Here is a 12,038-nt window from a genome sequence, read left to right on the forward strand (position 1 = left end):
GTTTTGTTAGAAGTGCAGAGAACACAGTTGTCATTCCAAATGTTCATCAGCTATTGTTCTAAGTGTAGGATACTGGCCTTCCTTCTAGAGGAATGGGAGGCAAGGCCATGACAAGGGAAAAAAAGATCAAGATTGTATATCTGGATTACCTATGAAGATTTGCCAAAATAAAGATGCCTGAGTCCCACCTCACAGGCCCCGAACTAGTGACTTCCTGATAGTATTAACTGTGCTTTCATCCAAAGCAGAAGGGTGAATGTTTTGTTTTTTTTTATTTAGAAATTTATTCTCTTTAATCCATAAGCTTTATATGACTTTAGTTTAAAAAACAAAGAAAAACTTTACAACATTTACAAAGCAAAAACTTGAGAAACAAAACAAACAGTAAAAACAAGACACTATTTCAAAATCTGCATCCTTCCAGCCTTACAAATATAAAATTGAACCAAAATAATGCTCACTGCTGTTGAACTGATTCTGACTCATAGCGGCTCTATAGGACGGGGTAGAACTGTCCCTGTGGGTTTCTGAGATGAACTCGTTATGGGAGCATGCCTCATCTTGTTCCCACAGAGCAGCGTGTGGCAGCTGATGGTTTTGAACTGCTGACCTTTCAGAGAGCCGTCCAACACAACCATGATGCCCTCAGGGCTCCTACCACTGAGAAAAGGCTAAACTATGTATGAAAGGCCCATTTTCCATGGGGTAGGCTTATCTGAGCAGGAGACAGAAATAGTTCCCATCATTTGAGGCACCATTTGGTGGTAAATTTGTTGACTACACTGATAGTAAGGGAAAAGAAACACACTGAGATGCCAGGTTTTCAAGTAATGAGGGCAAGTTTCTTGGCACCACTCAACCCAAAATGTATGTTCACTGTTTTATACAACAGATGTTCACAAAACTCCTTATGGCTTAGACACAAAATAGAGAGCTCTGATATTATCCATGTGGACTAGTATGAGGACCCCTGGATTCAGCCTAATTCAGTCACCCTTTTTTTTTCCTGGAACATTTCCTACCATCCCTTACCTTGTTCAGCCTCTCCTGCCATCTGGAGGATGCCATTTTTCTTGTAAAAAATCTCATATTTATTAAGGTCATTTCAAATCCTGCTGCAACCAGTGCCCTGGTCCTGTGAATAGGTGTGTCACTTTGTGTGGGGCACCAAGTCTATACTGTGCCCATGAATGTCTTTCTAGAAGCAAATCAAAACTTATTTATATTCACTAATCCGATGATCTTGACATTTTACATTTACTCTGAAGCTAGTCAGATCATCATGAACTTCAGTCAATAAAGGTTCTCTTTGGAGCTCTCTCCTGCGTGCTCTCCCTTCTCCCTTGCCAGCCTCTGCATGCAGGGAAGGTCGGCACAGAGCCTCATTGCCCGGGGGCGGCTAGTTATGCCCCGTTGGCCTTCTCACCCAGTCTGCTCCGGAGACATCCCTGGTCTGTGCAGCTTGTCATTTACTCTGCTGGCACGGTCACAGGTCCTTTCGGTTCACTTCTCCCTGATCCATGGTCTCCTGTTTGCCACACCGACTCTGATACAGGTCGTCCTTCCTCCAGGATGCAGCCTTGTCTGGGTAGGCGTGAGGACTCATCATCATACCCTGAGGTTCTTCATTCTCAAATACCTTTCTTATTTCTCTGTAAGGGCAACTGGATTTCTTCCCTGTGGTGATGGAAGAGATGAGGGGTTATCCTCGTCCTAAACACAACTTGATACCAATTGTACCCAATTTGTCCCCAGCTTGGCTCAGTTCCCTCAATAAGGAAGGGCTCCTTAAAGAGTCCCTGAAGGTGACGGGTTTGCAACTTCTGTGGGACTGTAGACTCTCCTTTCTTAAGGTTTTCAGCTCCAGAGTAGCCCAAGACAGAAGCATCTTAATTGTCTTGTCTTTCTCTCCCTTCTGTAAACCTCCTGGTCTTCCCCATGTTGATCATTGGGGAAATGGTGTAGGAGCCATATCTGATCTCCTCTTCTCTAGTTACACAAAGGAGACCAAACCAAATTCCCTGCCATCCTAACATTATAAGGCAGGGGACTGCCTCCGTGGATTTCTGATACACAGAAAGCCTCATCTTTCTCCTGAGGAGCAGCTGGTAGGCTTGAACCACTGACCTTGTGGTTAGCAGCCCAATTCATAATTCACTATGGCACTGTAGCTCCTTACACAAAAGAGAAGGAGAATCCAAACCCATACCAGCTCAAGGCCGATTGCCACAAGGTAGAGGTCAGATATGTCTCCACCCTCTGGCCTTCTTTACCCTGGTCTCACCCCAACCATCCTTCTCATGCATTTCTACGTCTCTGTTGAGGTTGATAGTCCAGTGCAATGGCCTCACAGAACTCGGACAATATCATGATTATGGGGTTTACTGGGGAAGCTAAGAGGCACAAAATGTTAAGGATACAGTTCCTTGTCTGAAACGCCTCTTTTCTTCAGGCTTATTTCCCTCTGCTCCTCTGGTCTCTCAGCCATGTGGTCCCTTGACTTGAGCCTTGTCCTGTGGTCCAGGAAGCCAGTGCATGATGCTGCCTCACAGTCTTAGTGTTAGGGCTGCCCCTCTGCTCTAGTCTCGGTGCTGCAGCCTCTGGTGCTTCTGCTGCCTCCCCCACTTCAGATAGCGATCCCCCCACTGGTTTTGCTGATGGTTCTTGCTTGATGGTCCTGGGCTTCTCTCTCCCTGCTTCTGAGATGGCTGGCGTCTCTGTTCTCAGTGGACTGGTGAAACGGAACAGTCCCCTCTATCAGTGGTTCACATACCTTATTTGCATGGCCCCACCTAATTATTTGGTGAGTGTTCTAAAGACATGGATAGAAGAGTCATTCCAAGTAATTCTACTTCACCACGACCATCAGATGAGCAATCTAGTCATCTGTGATTGGACAACTCCATTGTCATCTTTGAGATTTCTGAGCGAATGCTTTCTCTTTCAAGTGTTCAGTTCTCATCATTGAAAGCCAGGATTTTTCAGGCATTTTGTTGCTGTGTTCTCAGTTGTGTGTTAACAGTCGTGTGTTAAGAGAAGAAAGCAGTTGCTTCCAGTTTGCACCATTTTCATGATCCTTGGTGTGTTTGAAGCCATTATTTGTGGGTATTATGCCAATCCATCTCATGGGAGATGCCCTTTCCTGAGGAAATGTCCAGAGGAAAGAAAGATGAAACCTTGCCACCTACTTCCAAGGCGTGTTCTTATTGTAGCCCATACTATAGTCAATGTTCTTTACCAGCACCACAGTTCAAATGACTCAACTCATCCTCTGTCTTCCACTTCGCACTATTCAACTTTCATACGCATTACAAGGTGAATCAAATACTGTGGTTAGAGTCTGGTGCACCTTAGACATCCAAGTAACATCTTTGCTTTTTAAAGCTTTAAAGAGGTTTTCAGCTGTAAATGCTTATTTTAAAGCATCTTAATTAAAAAAAATCATAGTGAGGTTGTAATTTCTATTTCCTAGGGTACATCTACTCTACCTGCTAACCAATGAGTACCTTAGGTTCAGCATGTGGAGAGTCACAGAATGGCAAGATTGACAGAAAATAAATAAAAATAGAAATTTAAAGAAAAATGCTATTTTTGCAATAACTCTTTTGGTTTATTGCACTTGCACATTTATTATATTTATATATGTTCTTATTTCCACCTTTTCCCCTCTCACTCAGATTGTCTATCTGAAGCAGTGGTAGTGCCATACGTCTACTCGTTTCTATCTACTTCTGAATTATAGTGAATAAATTCTCAATATTTTACTTATACTTCTATTTTAAAAACCCAATCTGTTTAATGTTGAGGGAAAAACAAAACTCTTATCTCGCTCTTCTTTTTGGGTTTCCTATTTTAAATGAGTAGAAGATACAATTCTCTCAGGATTTTACCAGATTCTATGACGTTTAAGCCACTTTTATTTATAATAATGACACTTAAAACCACCACCTAGTTACTACTTTTAAAAAAGTCACTGGCATTCATTAGCCTTGCTTAATTAAAAGAGTGCTCAAATATGATCCCCACAGTAGTTAGCTACTCCCCCCTCTCTCTCTTTCTTTGGCCTGAATGTACATTTTGAATGCAGGTGTATAGACCCAGAGGAGCTCCTTAAACACATTGGAGTTTATAGTGAAAAATGGGTCTAGGCATTAATGATGACGAGAAAGGCTAGCAAGTTTGCTCATTTTGAGTCTCATGGGCCAGTTTCTAGTGAAGTCGATAAGAATCATGTCTGTTCCCTCAAATCCATAAGATTAGAAGAATATTCTGAAAAGGCAAGTTTATAATGCTCAACTTAACCAGAAATGTATGTTTGAAAAACTAGCAAACAAACCCTACCGATCTCTACCATTCATACAGACATCCCTATCTGACCTAGTGGGGCAGCGGGGTGCAGTTCTTCGCTTCCACGGAGGACACTTCACGTGCAGCCATCCCCAGTTGACGTTTGCATATGGCTCTGATGCAAAACAAGCTTCAGCAGAGCTTTCAGACTATGATGACAAGGAAGGGAGGTCCAGCAATCTGCTCCTGAAATTAGCCAATAAACCCCTATGGATCCCAGAGCTCTGACTTTCAACGGAACATCTTATCCCATTGTGTGGGGTTGCCATGAGTTGGGCCTTAATCCAATGGAAGCCAATGATAGCAATCTGCCTATAGAGTTTGCTGTCATTTCATAGGTCATGATCTGTATATTGGGCTCTCACAGGTATTTCAACAATCAAAACATGAGACCTGCATCTGTTGCTAAGTGTCTTATTTTCAACTAGCTGGCCCAGAGAAGGAATTTGTTTACAGGGGAGTGAGTAGTAGAGAGAATGACCATGAATCTGAAGAACCTCACTAACATTCAATAGCTCATGACAACTATTGTTGAACAGGGAAGGGGGTTATTATGGAAGTTTATAAAGTTTATATTGGGCCAGGGAGCCAGCTGGTGGCTCTACTTGCCCGTCCCCTATGATGCTGCTCCTCTTGCTCTGTCCTATGGCCTCCAGAACCACAAGCTCCCCCACCCCGGGTTTCAGCTTTCACCATTCAGACAGATGTGGAGTTGCTCTCCCAGTGTCCTGGGTTTTCTCTCTTTGTCTGAGATAGTTTTGCACACAAGCAAGTGGCTTAATGGTTGTTTTTGTCCTTTAGTGGATCATGCCTTCAAAGAAGATGAAGGATAATGCCTTACCGCATGTCCTCTGGCAAGTAGAGTTTTAAGATAGCCCCAAGAAAACAAAGGTTATGACTTGGTTCACACTCTACTAGGTCAAGATTTAACCCCACCTTAATCGTGCCCATTAGCACAGCAGAGAGCTCTGCCAAAATGGGGTTATAGGCACAGGCGCAGAGCCCAGAATTACAATGTGTCACATAAGGAATTATGGCTGGATGGACCTTCCAGATTAATTGACTACATTGCAACATCTGTATATTCGCTACCAATTTATCTTTTCAAAATGCATTTTGAAATAAATTGTGGGTATCACAAATAGTTAAGCATGCATGCTTGTAATTAGAATTCAATAATTATTTAGAGTCCCTTACAATAATTTTAAATTACAATACTACTAATACATGTTGTCTAAAAAATTGGAAAATATAGAAGGAAATACACGTAACTTTATTGGTTAACATTGATTTGTACAAGATATTATGCTATGTATGTTATTGGCATCATCTCATTTTTTCTCCTTTTCTAAATCCAAATCCCATTTTACACATAAGGTAAGGTATCTATTAATAAGTGTGTGCTTTCCACAGTTACAGCTAGGATCTACTTTTAGTTTTGTCAAGTTGCATTTAAAAAAAAAGCCTTAACTGTGTAGCAAACTATGTTAACCCCTTGTTAGATTCTTTTCTAGGTTTACACATTTCAGGAAATATATTTCAACAAAGTAGGGTGATATGAATGTTGTGCATGATGTACATTCTCATATATGTAAATCTCTTCATCTAGCATCTTATTAACAGCTGCAGAATATTGTTTAGTGTATATACCATATTTTATTGCCACCGTTTTGAATATTTTTCCAAGTTGTTGCTCTTCCCTACTCTAAAAACCCACATTCTTAAAATTAGAATTGCTGGGCCATAGATTACGTGTAGTTTCTACTTTTAATAATAAAGTGTCACCTTTTTTTAAACTCGTATTCTCCACCAGTTGGGTCTGACTAGCAGGTGTCCCACACCTTAGCCAACATTGATAGCAGGGATACATTTAAAACAAACAAATAAACCCTACAAACCTTTTCTAATCAGATAAGCAACATTTTTGTTCTGAATATGTTCTCATATCTTTATTCGCTATTTATGTTTCTTCTTCCAGCCACTGCTTGTCACTGCTTGTGACAGCCACTAGTTGTCACAGTTTGTTTTTAACTTGTCTCAAAGTTGAATTTCAGCTGATTTCATTTAAAAATGAATTTGAGTCATACTAAGACTCAAATTTTATTTTTCATGCAGAGGTTGTGAGTGTGTGTGTGTGTGTGTGTGTGTGTGTGCGCGCAGCACAGTAAAGACAGTCACCCTTGGGGTACCTCGGTGACAGCAGAAAGGTTTATTTTTGTGACAAGATAAATTTTTGTGAGATTCTGGGAAGGAAGGAAGGTTTTTAGAATTCATTTGTATGGCAATTCCCAGAGCTTCCAATTTGACTCCAGTGGCCTTGGGAGAGTCACTTGGGCAAACCACAAGGGCAGACGGATGGTTAATTCAGTAGGTGGTTTTGAAGCAGCACCAGAGAACTGTGGGAGCACAAGGCCCTATGTTTGCCCTCCAGGAGAGCTGCGGAGCCATGGAGCAGAGCATGATGGGTGTGGGAAGGAAAACTGTCTCCAGGCAAAGAAGTGGCTTACAGAATTTGCCCAGAAGCAGAGGACAGAGAGATGGTAATTTATCTTTGGTTTCTTTGATTAATAATCTTCACCCTTTCTTCCTGCCCTGCTTGACTGTGAGGAAAATCTGAAATGTACTGCAAGCTGAGTCCTGTGTCCACCTTGTGGGGTAGATGCAGTGGCTCTCATCCAGTATTCATGCTGAGGATGGGCGACTGAGTATTATTTTTGGTTGGCATAATTGGTAAAAATATTTTTCTAAATTAATTCATGGTTTCAGTTATATTCATTCTCATGGTAGTTTTAGGGTAAAACATAAATAGGAAGGGAAAAAGAATAGAGGAAATACTTCAAAATATTATGAGCTACGATTCCCCCTTCTGTTCTATTCTTTAAATTCTATACTGAGCACATTTACATCTATAATAGAAATATTGAAAAATCATGTTTGAATTCCTTGGATGGATGAGAATCGGGTCTTGTGGTGCTAGGTTAAGTCCAGAAAACAGGAAATCCTTTTAGTTTGTAAGCTTTCCTATAAACAGAATTTACCACATGTGAGTTTATCTCCAGTATTGATAATTTAAACTTTAGTTAAAAAATCAGCAGTCAGGTGTGTTTTGACTGCTGTTAACTGTCTAGGTGACTGCACATGAGGTACAGAGGTAAGAAGGTGATCCCAGGAAGGCAACAGTTTTACCAGTGAATTACCAAAGGCCATTGGCAATATATGCTACCAAGAGTCCTGGTGGCATAGTGGTTATATGTTGGTGCTGCAATATGCAAGGTCAGCAGTTTGAAATCAGCAGCCCCACCTTGATAGAAAGACAGGGGTTTCTACTCTCATAAACAGTCATAGTCTCAGAAACCCAGGGGCAATTCTAGCCAGCCCTATAGGTCACTATGAGTTGGCACCAACTTAATAGCAGTGAATTTTGAGTTATTGGCAGTATCATGTACTGGTAGCAATTTAAAGCCAGAACTGTGTTCTAGATTCCCCCACGACTTTGCTTTGTGTGGACCATGTGACTAGCAGAATGTGGCTTTGTTAGGAACCTTGAGTGCCAAGAGAACCCATACCTAGATGGGCTGCTTGTGCCCCAAATCTGTGTTGGGTTCTTTCCTTTAGGGAATGCAATCTAATCTCATCACAATATCTTTGAAACTGAAAGAACTCCACAAAAAAGTCAGGCCTTGAATTGCAATTTTGAAAGATTCGATAGACAAAATATTGACTGACGCAGGAAGCATCAAGAGAAGACGGAAAGAATACAGAGTCACTGTACCAGAAAGAAGTAGCCAATAGTTCACCATTGCAGGAGGTAGCACATGAGCAAGAACCAATGAAGCTAAAGGAGGCTCAAGCTACACCGAAAGCATTAGCCTTAAACAAGTCTCAGGAATTGATGGAATGCCCATTGAAACGTTTCAGAAAGCTGAAGAAACACTGGAAGCACTCACTCATCGTTTCCAGGAAACTTAGAAGACAACTACCTGGCCAACTGACTGGAAAAGATCCTTATTTGCACCTATTCCAAAGAAAGGTGACCCAGCAGAATGCTCAAGCTATAGATCAATATCATTAATAACACACACAAATAAGATTTTACTTAGGATAAGCCAACAACTGTTATAACAGCACATTTACAGGGAACTGCCAGAAGTTACCTCTGGATTCAGAAGAGGATGTGGAACAAGGGCTATCATTGCTGTGTCAGATGGACCTTGACTCAGAGCAGAGACTACCTGAAAGATGTTCACTTGTGTTTCATTGACTACGCTGCATGGTTTAAAATCAAGAGAGGTGTGTGTCTTCTCACCATACTCATATCCTCTCACCATATTTGTTCAATCTGGATGTTGAGCAAATGATCAGAGAAGCTGGATTATATGAAGAAGAGTTGCTATCAGGATAGGAGGAAGGCTTGTTAACAACCTGCGATATGCAGATGACACAACCCTTCAGTATGGATCACAGCTCAATCTAAGGAAGACCCAAATCTTCACAACTGGACCAATGGGTGACATCATGATAAATGGAGAAGAGGTTGAAGTTGTCAAGGATTTTGTCTTACTGGGGACCACAATGAATGCTCATGGAAGCAGCAGTCAAGAGACCAAACATGTATTGCATTAGGTAAACCTGCTGCACAAGACCTATTTAGAGGATTGAAGAGCAGGGATGACAATTTGAGGACTAAGATGTACCTGACCCAAGTCATGGTATTCTTCTTTGCATTATGTGCATGTGAAAATTGGACTTGGAATAAAGAAGAATGTAGAAAAAGAGATGTGTTTGAATTGTGGTGCTGGAGAAGAATATTGTACAAAAAAAACTATGAACTGTTAAAACCATGACAACCATGAACTGTTAATCTATCTGTGTTGGAAGAAGGCCAGAGCGCTCCTTCAAAGCATGGATGGCAAGACTTCATCTTACACACTTTGGCCATGTTGTCAGGAGAAACCAGTGCCTGAAGAAGACCTCAGGCTTGGTAAAGTGGAGGGGCGGCGCAAGAGAAGAAGGCTCTCAACAAAATGGTGTGCCACAGTGCTGCACCAACGGGCTCGGGCATAAGAACAATTCTGAGGATGGCGCAGACTGGGCAGTGTTTTGTTTTGGGTGTGCAGTTACTATGGGTTGGAGCTGACTTGATAGCACAGAACAACAATCTCATCTCGGTGGGGATGTACAGCTCTAGATCTCTTCCTAAGAATTCCACTCGAAAGGATCCAGCAGGTGAAGTTAAGCCAAGGGAAACATTTGCATAAGGAAATATCTCCCCTTGGGAGAGTAATGGGATCAGGAATGACCCCACTGAGTTGGCAGGATGTGGCACTCAACATGAAAGCTGGTCCCTCCAGTGGTCCATGTGCACCGAGAGGGCCAAAGTGTAAAAGGTGCTTGAAGCAATTAAGAAAATGCTCTCAAAACAGAAACATCAGACCATTGTATCTTTTTTACCTTTGAAATATGCAGCATGTGAATTAGCCTTAAAAAAGGGCCTTGCCAGTATCAGAGGCAAGTTCTAAAAGCTCAGGATTACAAAGTTGAAGTGGCACAGTGAAGGACAGACCTCACTCAGAATATGCACAGTGGATCTCAAAAAGTGACAAAAGTTGATTAGTGACAAATTCAAACTAATGTGCTGTGATGGTATTAACACTCCAGGCCTCCATCTGCCTTCTATATATCTAAAACTTGTTTATCTACTCATCATTTCATTTTTTATAGAGAGACTTAGGGAATTTATGGGCAAAAATGAATTATAAGCATGCATTTTTGGAACCAGAACCATTTTTTTTCTAAAATCAAGGGGAAAATGTCCATTTTAAGAGGATAATTTAAAATAGTTCATTTGAAAAAAATGAAGATAGCGATTTATTTTTTTCAACTTAGGGTTTGTAACAATTTTATTAATGTGACCATGTTAAAACATCACATCGAATCAATCCCCTCATTCCCTCCTCCTAAATTTTAACCAACTTAAGAAAATTCAGCAGCAAGTGCTCGAGTACCAAAATGTAGTTTTCATGAATCTACAAATAACTCACACTTCTAAAGAAAAAATTTCAAATAAAGCATTTTGTAAATAAAGCATTTTGCTTGATTTGTAATAAATGACCAATTAAAAAATAGTAGTTATTTTAACATCTTGATAGAGATCTTTCTGTTTTGTAACTGCTTTGAGGGAGGAACCACAGGAAGCTGCCTTCTCTTAAAGGTTTCAGTTATTTGGGAAACCAAGGGCATGCAAGTAGTAGCTCCTCACCTCTGGTTCTCTGAACTTGAGCCACTGACCTACCAGACTGCTCTCCGATCCTGAGATTTCAGAGGCCTGTCATCTGCTTGCTGACCTTGGGTTCAGTTGCTTCTGTGGGCACCAGCTTGTTGCTTTCCTGCCAGTTTTGAGTTCATCAACTCCACCAGCTACGCAAGTCAGGAGAAGCCTCCAGCCTAATATCTGACGCACAATTTTAGAACCTGCTTGCACTTGGACTTATCTACTCTACAGGATTGGAGCATGCCTAGGCGTGGACTGGCATGCTTCTACCACTGTGTGAGCCATTTTCTTGATATGAATTTTTTTCTGAAGGTGGAGCCCAATGATGGAGTGGTTATGTGTTGGGCCGCTACCACAAGATCAGCAATCGGAGAACACCAGCCACTCCAGAGAGGAAAGATGAAGTCTGGGAAAGCTGAAGGGATCGTTTTTTTCTGGCTCATAGGCGTGCCATGCGTCAGAATATGCTCTGTGGCAGTGGGGTTGCATTTGCATATACTTATAGAAACCTCACTAGTCTTGCTTCTCAGGGGAACTCAGACCTTGATCTTGTTCATATGGCAGTCCATTGCCTAAAGCTTCCTGAATCACATCGAACTGAATTCTCCAAAGTGGGTTCCCTGGAACACTGGGTCCCACAGGAGGCTCCACAAAAAACTGTTTTTCTACTTAACTGAGTTTGGGAATCCCCCTAGAATGAAAGTTTAATCATTAAATTTGCATTCTTTACTTAAACTTGAACACCATTCTATCAAAATGATCACTTGCACATTTGCCTGATGTTAACCGATAGCCCGGTTCTACCATCTGCTCTCAAATGGGTGCAATACAGGGAGTCCTCCTGTAGAAGGGACTGTCTCCCAATTCTAACTGGATTCCTTCCCTCCCGGCGCACCTCATAATAGAGGGATAATTTGCCTTATCTTATCCGCAGACCTCAGTACTGGTGTTCGCTGAAAATTGAGTCATAGGGGTGAGTTTATGTCTAGACGTGAAAGGTGACAAGTGGTTTCCACTAGTAAGCTTGATCTCTTTTATGGTTTGAGTTTGTCCTCCATAGTTCTCTCAGTCTATCCAGTCTTCAAATTTCATTCCTTTCAAAGAATTTGATAATGGTAGCCAAGCATCAGCTAGTTCTTCTTTAACTCTTTCACTTTACAGTCTTAGAGACTGATGTTCACAAAGCTTATTAGGCCATTGAACTAATTGTTTCCATGATTCTAATTTCCTTCACTATTTTGTCTCCAGAGAGACCAATAGTTGCATCTTACATGACCACTCACAACTTCTAAAATCTCTTTCAAGACTCGCTTACAAAACACTTTCTTTGTAAATTATTTTATGCCAATTGATTTTATTGTCCCTTGAGACCATGGTCCTGGGCACCTGGACCCTTGAACTAATTTCAATGTTTGGTTAT

Source organism: Tenrec ecaudatus, chromosome 7 (genome assembly GCF_050624435.1).
Source record: "Tenrec ecaudatus isolate mTenEca1 chromosome 7, mTenEca1.hap1, whole genome shotgun sequence".
Taxonomy (NCBI): Eukaryota; Metazoa; Chordata; class Mammalia; order Afrosoricida; family Tenrecidae; genus Tenrec; species Tenrec ecaudatus.